The following is a 16,538-nucleotide window of genomic DNA, read 5'->3' as shown; positions in this document are numbered from 1 at the left end:
AGTTGCTTTTCTCCATTTTACGTTACCACTCACAGCCTATCCAAATTCAGGCCCTCCTATTCACACCACCCCGTTATGTTTTTCTCACTCCTACTACAGAATGCCCTGTTAGAAACCTTACAATGCGCACCACCTGGCAATGTTTTTCAGAAACCTATCCTACATTGCCAATGCATGTTTCCTGACCTCCCCATGCTGACCACCCCGTGGTGCTTTTCTCCATCCTACATTGCACTCACTGCCTATCCTTATTCAGAACATCTGATTCATACCACCCCGTGATGTTTTTCTCACTCCAACTAGCGAATTGCCTGTTAGAAACCTTTACAATGCGCACCACCCCTTGATGTTTTTCAGAAACCTATCCTACATTGCAACTGCATGTTTCCTGACCTCCCCATGCTGACCACACCATGGTCCTTTTCTTCAGTTTTTATTGCCCCTCACTCCCTATCCAAATTCAGGCCCTCCTATTCACACCACCCCGTTATGTTTTTCTCACTCCTACTACAGAATGCCCTGTTAGAAACCTTACAATGCGCACCACCTGGCAATGTTTTTCAGAAACCTATCCTACATTGCCAATGCATGTTTCCTGACCTCCCCATGCTGACCACCCTGTGGTGCTTTTCTCCATCCTACATTGCACTCACTGCCTATCCTTATTCAGAACATCTGATTCATACCACCCCGTGATGTTTTTCTCACTCCAACTAGCGAATTGCCTGTTAGAAACCTTTACAATGCGCACCACCCCTTGATGTTTTTCAGAAACCTATCCTACATTGCAACTGCATGTTTCCTGACCTCCCCATGCTGACCACACCATGGTCCTTTTCTTCAGTTTTTATTGCCCCTCACTGCCTATCCTAATTCAGGCCCTCCATTCACACCACCCCGTGATATTTTTCTCTATCCTACTAGGGAATGGCCTGTTAGAAACCCTTACAATGAGCACCACTCCGTGATGTTTTTCAAAAAACTATCCTACATTGCCACTGCATGTTTCCTGACCTCCCCATAATGACCACCCCTTGGTGCTTTTCTCTATCCTACATTGCCACTCACTGCCTATCCTAATTCAGGCCCTCCGATTCACACCACCCGTGATGTTTTTCTCACTTCATCAAGTGAATTGACTATTAGAAAGCCTTACAATGTGCACTACCCCACTTTTTTTCCCAAAACCAATCCTACATTGCCACTGCATGTTTCCTCACCTCCCCATGCTGACCACCCTGTGGTGCTTTTCTCCATCCTACATTGCCACTCAGGGCTATTCTAATTCAGGCCCTGAGATTCACACCACCCTGTGATTTTGTTCTCACTCCTAGTAGTGAATGGCCTGTTAGAAACCGTTACAATGCGCACCACCCAGCGATGTTTATCAGAAACCTATTCTACATTGCCACTGCATGTTTCCTTGTCTCCCCATGCTGACAAACCCGTGGTGCTTTTCTCCATCGTACATTGCCACTCACAGCCTATCCTAATTCAGGCCCTCTGATTCACACCACACCATGATGTATTTCTCACTCCTACTAGTGAATGGCCTGTTAGAAATCATTAGAATGCGCACCACAACGCGATGTTTTTCAGAAACCTATCCTACATTGCCATTGCATGTTTCCTGACCTCCCCATGCTCACCAACCCGTGGTACTTTTCTCCATCCTACATTGCCACTCACTGTCTATCTTGATTCCGGCCCTCTGATTCACACCACACCATGATGTATTTCTCACTCCTACTAGTGAATAGCCTGTTAGAAAGCCTTACAATGCGCACTACCGAGCGATGTTTTTCAGAAAGCTATCCTACATTGCCACTGCATGTTTCCTGACCTCGCCATTAGACCACCCCGTGATGCTTTTCTCCATTCTTCATTGCCACTCACGGCCTATCCTTAATCAGGCCCTCCGATTCACACCACCCCGTGATGATTTTCCAACTCCTCCTAGTGAAAAATCCTTTGGAAACCCTTACAATGAGCACCACACCGCGATGTGTTTCAGAAACCTATCCTTCATTGCCACTGCATGTTTCCTGACATCCACATGCTAAGCACCCCGTTGCCGTATTCTCTATGCTACATTGCCACTAACTGCCATTCCTAATTCAGGCCCTCCGATTCACACCACCTGGTGATGTTTTTCTCACTGCTACTAGTGAATGGCCTGTTATAAAGCCTTACAATGCGCACCACACGTCGATGTTTTTCAGAAACATATCCCACATTGCCAATGCATGTTTCCTGACCTCCCCATGCTGACCACCCTCTGGTGCTTTTCTCCATCCTAAATTGCCACTCACTGCCTATACTAATTCAGAATATCTGATTCACACCACCCCGTCATGTTTTTCTCACTCGTACTAGTGAATGGCCTGTTAGAAACCGTTACAATGCGCACCACACCGTGATGTTTTTCAGAAAACTATCCTACATTACCACCGCATGTTTCCTGACCTCCCCATGCTGACCCCCCTGTGGTTCTTTTCTACATTCTTCATTGCCACGCACTGCGTAACCTAATTCAGGCCCTCCAATTCACACCACCCCATGATGTTTTTCTCACTCCTACTAGTGAATGACCTGTTAGAAACCCTTACAATGCGCATGACCCTGCTTTTTTTTTTCATAAACCTATCCTACATTGCCACTGCATGTTTCCTGACCTCCCCATGCTTACCACCCTTTGGGGCTTTTCTCCATCCTACATTGACACTCAGTGCCGATCCTAATTCAGGCCCTCCGATTCACACCACCCCATGTTGTTGTTCTCACTCCTAGTAGTGAATGGCCTTTTAGAAACCCATAGAAAGCGCACCACCCAGCGATGTTTATTAGAAACCTATTCTATATTGCCACTGCATGTTTCCTTGCCTCCCCATGCTGACAAACCCGTGGTGCTTTTCTCCATCCTACATTGCCATTCACAGCCTATGCTAATTGAAGCCCTTTGATTCAAACCACCCTGTGATGTTTTTTTCACTCATACTTGTGAATGGCTTGTTAGAAAGCCTTACAATTCTCACCAGCCCGTGATGTTTTTCAGAAACCTATCCTACATTGCCATTGCATGTTACCTGACCTCCCCATGTTGACCACCCCTTGGTGCTTTTCTTCCATTCTTCATTGCCACTCACTGCCTATCCTAATTCAGGCCCTACGATTCACACCACCGCTTGATGTTTTTCTCACTCCTACTAGTGAATGGCCTGCTACAAACAATTACAATGCCCATCACCCGGCGATGATTTTCAGAAACCTATCCTACATTGCCACTGCATGTGTCCTGACCTCCCCATGATGACGATCCCATGGTGCTTTTCTCCATCCTACATTGCCACTCACTGCCTATCATAATTCTGGCCCTCCGATTCACACCACACCATGATGTTTTTCTCACTCCTACTAGTGAATGGCCTGTTTGAAACCCATACATTGTGCACCATTCCGCATTTTTTTTTTCAGAAACCTATCCTACATTGCCCCGGCATGTTTCCTCACCTCCCCATGGTCACCACCCTGTGGTGCTTTTCTCCATCCTACATTGCCACTCAATGCCTATCCTAATTGAGGCCCTCCGATTCACACCACCCCGTGATGTTGTTCTCACTCCTACTAGTGAACGGCCTGTTAGAAACCCATACAATGCGTACCACCCAGCGATGTTTATCAGAAACCTATTCGACATTGCCACTGCATGTTTCCTTGCCTCCCCATGCTGACAAACCTGTGGTGTTTTCTCCATCCTACATTGGCACTCACAGACTATCCTAATTCAGTCCCTAAGATTCACACCACCCCATGATGTTTTTCTCACTCCTACTTGTGAATGGCTTTTTAGAAATCCTTACAATGCGCACCACTCCACGATGATTTTCAGAAACCTATCCTACATTGCCACTGCATGTGTCCTGACCTCCGCATGCTGACCACACCGCGGTGCTTTTCTCCATCCTACATTGCCATTCAGTGCCTATCCTAATTCAGGCCCTCCGATTCACACCACCCGTGATGTTTTTCTCACTCCTGCTAGTGAATGGCCTGTTAGAAAACCTTACAATGCACACCACCCCGCTTGTTTTTTTCAGAAACCTATCCTACATTGCCACTGCATGTTTTCTGACCTCTCCATACTGACCACCCCGTGATGCTTTTCTCCATTCTTCATTGCCACTCACGGCCTATCCTTAATCAGGCCCTCCGATTCACACCACCCCGTGATGATTTTCCAACTCCTCCTAGTGAAAAATCCTTTGGAAACCCTTACAATGAGCACCACACCGCGATGTGTTTCAGAAACCTATCCTTCATTGCCACTGCATGTTTCCTGACATCCACATGCTAAGCACCCCGTTGCCGTATTCTCTATGCTACATTGCCACTAACTGCCATTCCTAATTCAGGCCCTCCGATTCACACCACCTGGTGATGTTTTTCTCACTGCTACTAGTGAATGGCCTGTTATAAAGCCTTACAATGCGCACCACACGTCGATGTTTTTCAGAAACATATCCCACATTGCCAATGCATGTTTCCTGACCTCCCCATGCTGACCACCCTCTGGTGCTTTTCTCCATCCTAAATTGCCACTCACTGCCTATACTAATTCAGAATATCTGATTCACACCACCCCGTCATGTTTTTCTCACTCGTACTAGTGAATGGCCTGTTAGAAACCGTTACAATGCGCACCACACCGTGATGTTTTTCAGAAAACTATCCTACATTACCACCGCATGTTTCCTGACCTCCCCATGCTGACCCCCCTGTGGTTCTTTTCTACATTCTTCATTGCCACGCACTGCGTAACCTAATTCAGGCCCTCCAATTCACACCACCCCATGATGTTTTTCTCACTCCTACTAGTGAATGACCTGTTAGAAACCCTTACAATGCGCATGACCCTGCTTTTTTTTTTCATAAACCTATCCTACATTGCCACTGCATGTTTCCTGACCTCCCCATGCTTACCACCCTTTGGGGCTTTTCTCCATCCTACATTGACACTCAGTGCCGATCCTAATTCAGGCCCTCCGATTCACACCACCCCATGTTGTTGTTCTCACTCCTAGTAGTGAATGGCCTTTTAGAAACCCATAGAAAGCGCACCACCCAGCGATGTTTATTAGAAACCTATTCTATATTGCCACTGCATGTTTCCTTGCCTCCCCATGCTGACAAACCCGTGGTGCTTTTCTCCATCCTACATTGCCATTCACAGCCTATGCTAATTGAAGCCCTTTGATTCAAACCACCCTGTGATGTTTTTTTCACTCATACTTGTGAATGGCTTGTTAGAAAGCCTTACAATTCTCACCAGCCCGTGATGTTTTTCAGAAACCTATCCTACATTGCCATTGCATGTTACCTGACCTCCCCATGTTGACCACCCCTTGGTGCTTTTCTTCCATTCTTCATTGCCACTCACTGCCTATCCTAATTCAGGCCCTACGATTCACACCACCGCTTGATGTTTTTCTCACTCCTACTAGTGAATGGCCTGCTACAAACAATTACAATGCCCATCACCCGGCGATGATTTTCAGAAACCTATCCTACATTGCCACTGCATGTGTCCTGACCTCCCCATGATGACGATCCCATGGTGCTTTTCTCCATCCTACATTGCCACTCACTGCCTATCATAATTCTGGCCCTCCGATTCACACCACACCATGATGTTTTTCTCACTCCTACTAGTGAATGGCCTGTTTGAAACCCATACATTGTGCACCATTCCGCATTTTTTTTTTCAGAAACCTATCCTACATTGCCCCGGCATGTTTCCTCACCTCCCCATGGTCACCACCCTGTGGTGCTTTTCTCCATCCTACATTGCCACTCAATGCCTATCCTAATTGAGGCCCTCCGATTCACACCACCCCGTGATGTTGTTCTCACTCCTACTAGTGAACGGCCTGTTAGAAACCCATACAATGCGTACCACCCAGCGATGTTTATCAGAAACCTATTCGACATTGCCACTGCATGTTTCCTTGCCTCCCCATGCTGACAAACCTGTGGTGTTTTCTCCATCCTACATTGGCACTCACAGACTATCCTAATTCAGTCCCTAAGATTCACACCACCCCATGATGTTTTTCTCACTCCTACTTGTGAATGGCTTTTTAGAAATCCTTACAATGCGCACCACTCCACGATGATTTTCAGAAACCTATCCTACATTGCCACTGCATGTGTCCTGACCTCCGCATGCTGACCACACCGCGGTGCTTTTCTCCATCCTACATTGCCATTCAGTGCCTATCCTAATTCAGGCCCTCCGATTCACACCACCCGTGATGTTTTTCTCACTCCTGCTAGTGAATGGCCTGTTAGAAAACCTTACAATGCACACCACCCCGCTTGTTTTTTTCAGAAACCTATCCTACATTGCCACTGCATGTTTTCTGACCTCTCCATACTGACCACCCCGTGGAGCTTTTCTCCATCCTACATTGCCACTCACGGCCTATCCTGATTCATTCCCTCCGATTCACACCACCCCGTGATGTTTTTCTCACTCCTACTACTGAAAGTCCTTTTAGAAACCCTTACAATGCGCACGACCCTGCAACATTTTTCAGAAACCTATCCTACATTGCCACTGCAAGTTTCCTGACCTCCCAATCCTGACCACCCCATGGTGCTTTTTTCCATCCTACATTGCCACTCACTGCATATCCTGAATCAGGCCCTCTGATTCAAACCACTCCGTTATATTTTTCTCACTCCTACTAGTGAATGGCCTGTTTGAAACCCTTATAATGCGAACCACCCCGCATTGTTTTTTAGAAACCAATCCAACGTTGCCACTGCATTTTTCCTGACCTCTCCATCCAGACCACCCTATTTTGCTTTCCTCCATCCTACATTGCCACTCACTGCCTATCCTGATTCTGGCCCTCTGATTCACACCACCCTGCGATGTTTTTCTATTTCTACTAGTGAATGGCCTGTTAGAAAGCACTTAAATGCGCACAACCCCGCGATGTTTTTCAGAAACCTATCCTACATAGCCACTGCATGTGTCCTGATATCCCCATGCTGACCAAACCGTGGTGCTTTTTTCCATCCTACATTGCCATCCACTGCCTATCCTGATTCAGTCCCTCTTATTCAAATCACGCCGTGATGTTTTTCTCACTCCTACTAGTGAATGGCCTGTTAGAAACCTTTAAAATGCGCCGAACCCGTGATGTTTTTCAGAAAACTATCCTACATAGCCACTGCATGTGTTCTGACCTCCCCATCCTGACCACCCCGTGGTGTTTTCCTCCATCCTACATTGACACTCACTTCCTATCGTAAATCAGGCCCTTCGATTCACACCACCCCATGATGTTTTTCTCGCTCCTTCCAGTGAATGCCCTGTTAGAAACCCTTACAATGCGCACCACCCCGTGATGATTTTCAGAAAACCATCCTACTTTGCCACTGCATGTTTCCTGACCTCCCCATGCTGACCAACCCGTGGTGTTTTATTCATCCTACATTGCCACTCACTGTCTAACTTGATTCAGGCCCTCTGATTCACACCGCCCCGTGATGTTTTTCTCACTCCTACTAGTGAAAGTCCTTTTAGAAACCCTTACAATGAGCACCACCGTGCAACGTTTTTCAGAAACCTATCCTACATTGCCACTGCAAGTTTCCTCACCTCCCAATCCTGACCTCCCCGTGGTGCTTTTTTCCATCCTACATTGCCACTCACTGCATATCCTGAATCAGGCCCTCTGATTCAAACCACTCCGTTATATTTTTCTCACTCCTACTAGTGAATGGCCTGTTTGAAACCCTTATAATGCGAACCACCCCACAATGTTTTTTAGAAACCAATCCAACATTGCCACTGCATGTTTCCTGACCTCCCCATCCAGACCACCCCGTGGTGCTTTCCTCCATCCTACATGACCTCCACTCACTGCCTATCCTGATTCTGGCCCTCTGATTCACACCACCCTGCGATGTTTTTCTATTTCTACTAGTGAATGGCCTGTTAGAAACCATTACAATGCGCACAACCCCGCGATGTTTTTCAGAAACCTATCCTACATAGCCACTGCATGTGTCCTGATATCCCCATGCTGACCACACCGTGGTGCTTTTTTCCATCCTACATGGCCATCCACTGCCTATCCTGATTCAGTCCCTCTTATTCAAATCACGCCGTGATGTTTTTCTCACTCCTACTAGTGAATGGCCTGTTAGAAACCTTTAAAATGCGCACCAACCCGTGATGTTTTTCAGAAAACTATCCTACATTGCCACTTCATGTTTCCTGAACTCCCCATGCTGACCACACCGAGTTGCTTTTCTCCATTTTACGTTACCACTCACTGCCTATCCAAATTCAGGCCCTCTGATTCACACCACCCTGTTATGTTTTTCTCACTCCTTCCAGTGAATGCCCTGTTAGAAACCCTTACAATGCGCACCACCCCGTGATGATTTTCAGAAAACTATCCTACATTGCCACTGCATGTTTCCTGACCTCCCCATGCTGACCAACCCGTGGTGCTTTTCTCCATCCTACATTGCCAATCACTGTCTAACTTGATTCAGGCCCTCCGATTCACACCACCCCGTGATGTTTTTCTCACTCCTAGTAGTGAAAATCCTTTTAGAAACCCTTACAATGAGCACCACCCTTCAACGTTTTTCAGAAACCTATCCTACATTGCCACTGCAAGTATCATGACCTCCCAATCCTGACCACCCCGTGGTACTTTTTTCCATCCTACATTGCCACTCACTGCCTATCCTGAATCAGGCCCTCTGATTCAAACCACTCCGTTATATTTTTCTCACTCCTACTAGTGAATGGCCTGTTAGAAACCCTTATAATGCGAACCACCCCACGATGTTTTCCAGAAACCTATCCTACATTGCCACTGCATGTTTCCTCACCTCCCCATGCTGACAACACCGAGTTGCTTTTCTCCATTTTATGTTACCACTCACTGACTATCCAAATTCAGGCCCTCCGATTCACACCACCCTGTTATGTTTTTCTCACTCCTACTAGAGAATGCCCTGTTAGAAAGCCTTACAATGCGCACCACCTGGCGAAGTTTTTCAGAAACCTATCCTATATTGACACTGCATGTTTCCTCACCTCCCCATGCTGACCACACCGAGTTGCTTTTCTCCATTTTATGTTACCACTCACTGCCTATCCAAATTCAGTCCCTCAGATTCACACCATCCCGTGATGTTTTTCTCACTCCTACTAGTGAATGGCGTGTTAGAACCCCTTACAATGCGCATCACCCCATGATGTTTGTCAGAAAACTATCCTATATTGCCACTGCGTGTTTCCTGATCTCCCCATGATGACCACCCCATGGTGCTTTTCTCCAACCTAGATTGCCACTCACTGCGTATCCTAATTATGGCCCTCCGATTCACACCACCCCGTGATGTTTTTCTCTCTGCTACTAGTGAATGGCCTGTTGGAAACCCTTACAATGCGCACCACCCCGCTTTTTTTTTTTTCAGAAACCTATCCTACATTGCCACTGCATGTTTCCTGACCTACCCATGCTGACCACCCTGTGGTGCTTTTCTCCATACTACATTGCCACTCAATGCCTATCCTAATTCAGGCCCTCCAATTCACACCACCCACTGATGTTGTTCTCAGTCGTACTGGTTAATGGCCTGTTAGAAACCCTTACAATGCACACCACCCAGCGATGTTTGTCAGAAACCTATTCTACATTGCCACTGCATGTTTCCTTGCCTCCCCATGCTGACAAACCCATGGTGCTTTTCTCCATCCTACATTGCCACTCACATCCTATCCTAATTCAGTCCCTCCGATTCACACCACCCCGTGATTTTTTTTCACTCCTACTTGTGAATGGCTTGTTAGAAATCCTTACAATGCGCACCACCCCGTGATGTTTTTCAGAAACCTGTCCTACAATGCCTCTGCATGTTTCCTAACATCCCCATGTTGACCACCCGGTGGTGCTTTTCTCCATTCTTCATTGCCACTCATTGCCTATCCTAATTCAGGTCCTCCATTTCACACCACCGCTTGATGTTTTTCTCACTCTTACTAGTTAATGGCCTCCTACAAACCCTTACAATGTGCACCACCCGGAGATGTTTTTCAGAAAGCTATCCTACATTGCCATTGCATGTTTCCTGACCTCCCTATGCACACCAACCCGTGGTGTTTTTCTCCATCCTACATTGCCACTCACTGTCTATATTGATTCAGGCCCTCCGATTCACACCACACCATGATGTATTTCTCACTCCTAATAGTGAATGGCCCCTTAGAAACCCTTACAATGCGCACTACCCCACGATGTTTTTCAGAAACCTATCCCACATTGCCACTGCATGTTTCCTGACCTCCCCATCCTGACCACCCTGTGGGGCTTTTCTCCATCCTACATTGCCACTAACTGCCTAAGTTGATTCAGGCCCTCTGATTCAAACTACACTGTGTTGTTTTTCTCACTTCATCTAGTGAATGGCCTGTTAGATACCCTTACAATGCGCAGCACCCCGCGATGTTTTTCAGAAACCTATCCTACATTCCCACTGCATGTTTCCTGACCTCCCCATGCTGACCACCCCGTGGCGCTTTTCTCTATCCTACCTTGCCACTCACTGCCTATCCTAATTCAGGCCCTCCGATTCACACCACCCTGTGATGGTTTTCTCACTGCTACTATTGAATGGCCTGTTAGAAAGCCTTACAATGCGCACCACCTAGCGATGTTTTTCAGAAACCTGTATTACATTGCCATTGCATATTTCCTAACCTCCCCATGCTGACCACCCCGTGGTGCTATTCTCCATCCTACATTGTCACTCACTGCCTATAATAATTCAGGCCCTTCGATTCACACCACCCCGTGATGTTTTTCTCGCTCCGTTCAGTGAATGCCCTGTTAGAAACCCTTACAATGCGCACCACCCCGTGATGTTTTTCAGAAAACTATCCTACATTGCCACTGCATGTTTCCTGACCTCCCCATGCTCACCAACCCGTGGTGCTTTTCTCCATCCTACATTGCCAATCACTGTCTAACTTGATTCAGGCCTTCCCATTCACACCACCCCGTGATGTTTTTCTCACTCCTACTAGTGAAAGGCCTTTTAGAAAACCTTACAATGCGCAACACCCGGCGATGTTTTTCAGAAATCTATCCTACATTGCCAATGCATGTTTCCTGACCTGCCCATGATGACCACCCCCAGGTGCTTTTCTCCGTCCTACATTGCCACTCACTGCCTATCTTAATTCCGAACATCTGATTCACACCACCCCGTGATGTTTTTCTCACTCCTACTATTGAATGGCCTGTTAGAAACCCTTACAATGCTCACCACCCCGTGATGTTTTTCAGAAAACTATCCTACATTGCCACTGCACCTTTCCTGACCTCCCCATGCTGACAACACTGTGGTACTTTTCTACATACTTCAATGCCACTCCCTGCCTATCCTAATTCAGGCCCTCCGATTCACACCACCACATGTTGTTGTTCTCACTCCTACCTGTTAGAAACCCATATTAAACGCACCACCCAGTGATGTTTATTAGAAACCTATTCTACATTGCCACTGCATGTTTCCTTGCCTCCCATGCTGACAAACCCGTGGTGTTTTTCTCCATCCTACATTGCCACTCACAGCCTATCCTAATTCAGGCCCACCGTTTCAAACCACCCTGTGATGTTTTTTTCACTCCTACTGGTAAATGGCCTGCTACAAACCCTTATAATGCGCAGAACCCCGCAATGTTGTTCAGAAACCTATCCTACATTGCCCTTGCATGTTTCCTGACCTCGCAATGCTCACTAACTCGTGGTGCTTTTCTCCATCCTACATTGCCACTCACTGTCTAACTTGATTCAGGCCCTCCGATTCACACCACACCATGATGTATTTCTCACTCCTACTAGTGAATGGCCTGTTAGAAACCCTTACAATGCGCACTACCCCACGATGTTTTTCAGAAACCTATCCTACATTGCCACTGCATGTTTCCTGACCTCCCCATAATGACCACCCCGTGGTGCTTTTCTCTATCCTACATTGCCACTCACGGCGTATCCTGATTCAGGCCCTCCGATTCGCAACATCCCGTGATGTTTTTCTCACTCCTACTAGTGAATGCCTGTTAGAAACCCTTACAATGCACACCACCCGGGTATGTTTTTGAGAAACCTATCCTACATTGCAAATGCAAGTTTCCTGAGCTCCCCATGCTGACCACACCGTGGTGCTATTCTCCATTTTACATTGCCACTCACTGCCTAGCCTAATTCAGGCCTTCTGATACACACTACCCCATGATGATCTTCTCACTCCTACTGCTGAATGGCCTGTTAGAAAGCCTTACAATGAGCACCACAAGGCGATGTGTTTCAGAAACCTATCCTACATTGCCAATGCATGTTTCCTGACCTCCCCATGCTGACCACCCACAGGTCCTTTTCTCCATCCTACATTGCTACTCAATGCGTATCCTAATTCAGGCCCTCCGATTCACACCACCCCGTGATGTTGTTCTCACTCCTACTAGTGAATGGCCTGTTAGAAAACCTTACAATGCGCACCACCCAGCGATGTTTATCAGAAACCTATTATACATTGCAACTGCATGTTTCCTGACCTCCCCATGTTGACCAGCCTGTGGTGCTTTCCTCCATTCTTCATTGCCACTCACTGCCTATCCCTCCGATTCACACCAACCCGTGATGATTTTCTCACCCCCACTAGTGAATGGCCTGCTACAAACCCTTCCAATGCACACCACCCCGCGATGATTTTCAGAAACCCATCCTACATGGCCATTGCAAGTTTCCTGACCTCCCCATGCTCACCAACCCGTGGTGCTTTTCTCAATCCTACATTGCCACTCACTGTCTATCTTGATTCAGGTCCTCCGATTCACACCACCACATGTTGTTGTTCTCACTCCTACTAGTGAATGGCCTGTTAGAAACCCATATTAAACGCACCACCCAGTGATGTTTATTAGAAACCTATTCTACATTGCCACTGCATGTTTCCTTGCCTCCCATGCTGACAAACCCGTGGTGTTTTTCTCCATCCTACATTGCCACTCACAGCCTATCCTAATTCAGGCCCACCGTTTCAAACCACCCTGTGATGTTTTTTTCACTCCTACTGGTAAATGGCCTGCTACAAACCCTTATAATGCGCAGAACCCCGCAATGTTGTTCAGAAACCTATCCTACATTGCCATTTCATGTTTCCTGACCACGCAATGCTCACTAACTCGTGGTGCTTTTCTCCATCCTACATTGCCACTCACTGTCTAACTTGATTCAGGCCCTCCGATTCACACCACACCATGATGTATTTCTCACTCCTACTAGTGAATGGCCTGTTAGAAACCCTTACAATGCACACTACCCCGCGATGTTTTTCAGAAACCTATCCTACATTGCCACTGCATGTTTCCTGACCTCCCCATCCTGATCACCCCATGAGGCTTTTCTCCATCATACATTGCCACTCACGGCCTATCCTGATTCAGGCCCTGCACTTCACACCACCCCGTGATGTTATTCTCACTCCTACTAGTGAAAGGCCTTTTAGAAACCCTTACAATGCGGACCACCCCGCGATGTTTTTGAGAAACCTATCTTACATTGCCACTGCATGTTTCCTGACCTCTCCAACCTGACAACCCTGTGGTGCTTTTCTCCATTGTACATTGCCACTCCTGCCTATCCTGATTCGGGCCCTCCGATTCGCACCACCCCGTGATGTTTTTCTCACTCCTACTAGTGAATGCCTGTTAGAAACCCTTACAATGCACACCACCCGGGTATGTTTTTGAGAAACCTATCCTACATTGCAAATGCAAGTTTCCTGAGCTCCCCATGCTGACCACACCGTGGGGCTATTCTCCATTTTACATTGCCACTCACTGCCTAGCCTAATTCAGGCCTTCTGATACACACTACCCCATGATGATCTTCTCACTCCTACTGCTGAATGGCCTGTTAGAAAGCCTTACAATGAGCACCACAAGGCGATGTGTTTCAGAAACCTATCCTACATTGCCAATGCATGTTTCCTGACCTCCCCATGCTGACCACCCACAGGTCCTTTTCTCCATCCTACATTGCTACTCAATGCGTATCCTAATTCAGGCCCTCCGATTCACACCACCCCGTGATGTTGTTCTCACTCCTACTAGTGAATGGCCTGTTAGAAAACCTTACAATGCGCACCACCCAGCGATGTTTATCAGAAACCTATTATACATTGCAACTGCATGTTTCCTCACCTCCCCATGTTGACCACCCTGTGGTGCTTTCCTCCATTCTTCATTGCCACTCACTGCCTATCCCTCCGATTCACACCAACCCGTGATGTTTTTCTCACCCCTACTAGTGAATGGCCTGCTACAAACCCTTCGAATGCACACCACCCCGCGATGATTTTCAGAAACCCATCCTACATGGCCATTGCATGTTTCCTGACCTCCCCATGCTCACCAACCCGTGGTGCTTTTCTCAATCCTACATTGCCACTCACTGTCTATCTTGATTCCGGTCCTCCGATTCACACCACACCATGATGTATTTCTCACTCCTATTAGTGAATGGCCTGTTAGAAACCCTTACAATGCGCACCAACCAGTGATGTTTATCAGAAACCTATCCTACATTGCCACTTCATGTTTCCTGACCTCCCCATGCTGACCACCCGGTGGTGCTTTTCTCCATCCTACATTGCCACTCACTGACTATCCTAAATCAGGCTCTTTGATTCACAACACCCCGTGATGTTTTTCTCACTCCTACTAGTGAATGGCCTGTTAGAAACCTTTACAATGCGCACCACCCAGTGATGTTTATCGAAAACCTATTCTACATTGTCACTGCATTTTTCCTGTCCTCCCCATGCTGACAAACCCGTGGTGCTTTTCTCCATCCTACATTGCCACTCACAGCCTTTCCTAATTCAGGCCCTACGATTCACACCACCCCGTGATGTTTTTTTTCTCCTACTTGTCAATGGCTTGTTAGAAAGCCTTACAATCCGTACAACCCCACGGTGTTTTTCAGAAACCTATCCTACATTGCCAATGCATGTTTCCTGACCTCTCCAGGCTGACCACCCCGTGGTGCATTTCTCCATTATACATTGCCACTCATTGCCTATCATGATTCAGGCCCTCTGATTAATACCACCCTGTGATGATTTTCTCACTCCTAGTAGTGAATGGCCTGTTAGTAACCCTTACAATTCTCACCAGCAGCGATGTTTTACAGAAATCTATGCTACATTGCCACAGCATGTGTCCTGACCTCCCTATGCTGACCACCCCTTGGTGCTTTTCTCCATCCTACATTGCCACTCACTGCCTATCCTGATTCAGGGCTTCCGATTCACACCACCCCGTGATGTATTTCTCACTCCTACTAGTGAATGGCCTGTTAGAAACCCTTACAATGCGCACCACCCCACGATGTTTTTCAGGAACCTATCCTACATTGCCCCTGCATGTTTCATGACCTCCCCATGCTGACTACACCGTGGTGCTTTTCCCCATTTTACATTGTCACTCCCTGCCTATCCTAATTCTGGCCCTCCAATTCACACCACCCCGTGATATTTTTATCACTCCTACTAGTGAATGGCCTGTTAGAAAGACTTACAATGCGAACCACCCCGTGATGTTTTTCAGAAAACTATCATACATTGCCACTGCATGTTTCCTGACCTCCACATGCTCACCAACCCGTGGTGCTTTTCTCCATCCTACATTGCCAATCACTGTCTAACTTGATTCAGGCCTTCCCATTCACACCACCCCGTGATGTTTTTCTCACTCCTACTAGTGAAAGGCCTTTTAGAAACCCTTACAATGAGAACCACCTTGCAACGTTTTTCGGAAACCTATCCTACATTGCCACTGCAACTTTCCTGACCTCCCAATCCTGACCACCCGTGGTGCTTTTCTCCATCCCATATTGCCACTCACTGCCTATCCTTAATCAGGCCCTCTGATTCAAACCACTCTGTTATATTTTTCTCACTCCTACTAGTGAATGGCCTGTTAGAAACCCTTATAATGCGCACCACCCCGCGATGTTTTCCAGAAACCTTTCCTACATTGTCACTGTATGTTTCCTCACCTCCACATGCTGACCACACAGAATTGCTCTTCTACATTTTACGTTACCACTCACTGCCTATACAAATTCAGGCCCTCCGATTCACACCACCCCGTTATGTTTTTCTCACTCCTACTAGAGAATGCCCTGTTAGAAAGCCTTACAATGCGCACCACATGACGATGTTTTTCAGAAACCTATCCTACACTGCCAATGCATGTTTCCTGACCTCCCCATGCTGACCACCCTGTGGTGCTTTTCTCCATCCTACATTGCACTCACTGCCTATGCTAATTCAGAACATCTGATTCACACCACGCCGTGATGTTTTTCTCACTCCTAGTAGTGAATGGCCTGTTAGAAACCCTTACAATGCGCACCACCCCATGATGTTTTTCA

This window comes from Cavia porcellus, unplaced genomic scaffold (genome assembly GCF_034190915.1).
Source record: "Cavia porcellus strain 051 isolate PalLab524CR breed Dunkin Hartley unplaced genomic scaffold, mCavPor4.1 scaffold_39, whole genome shotgun sequence".
Lineage (NCBI taxonomy): Eukaryota > Metazoa > Chordata > Mammalia > Rodentia > Caviidae > Cavia > Cavia porcellus.
The sequence above is the reverse complement of the archived record's forward strand: the minus strand, read 5'-3'. Positions refer to the sequence as shown.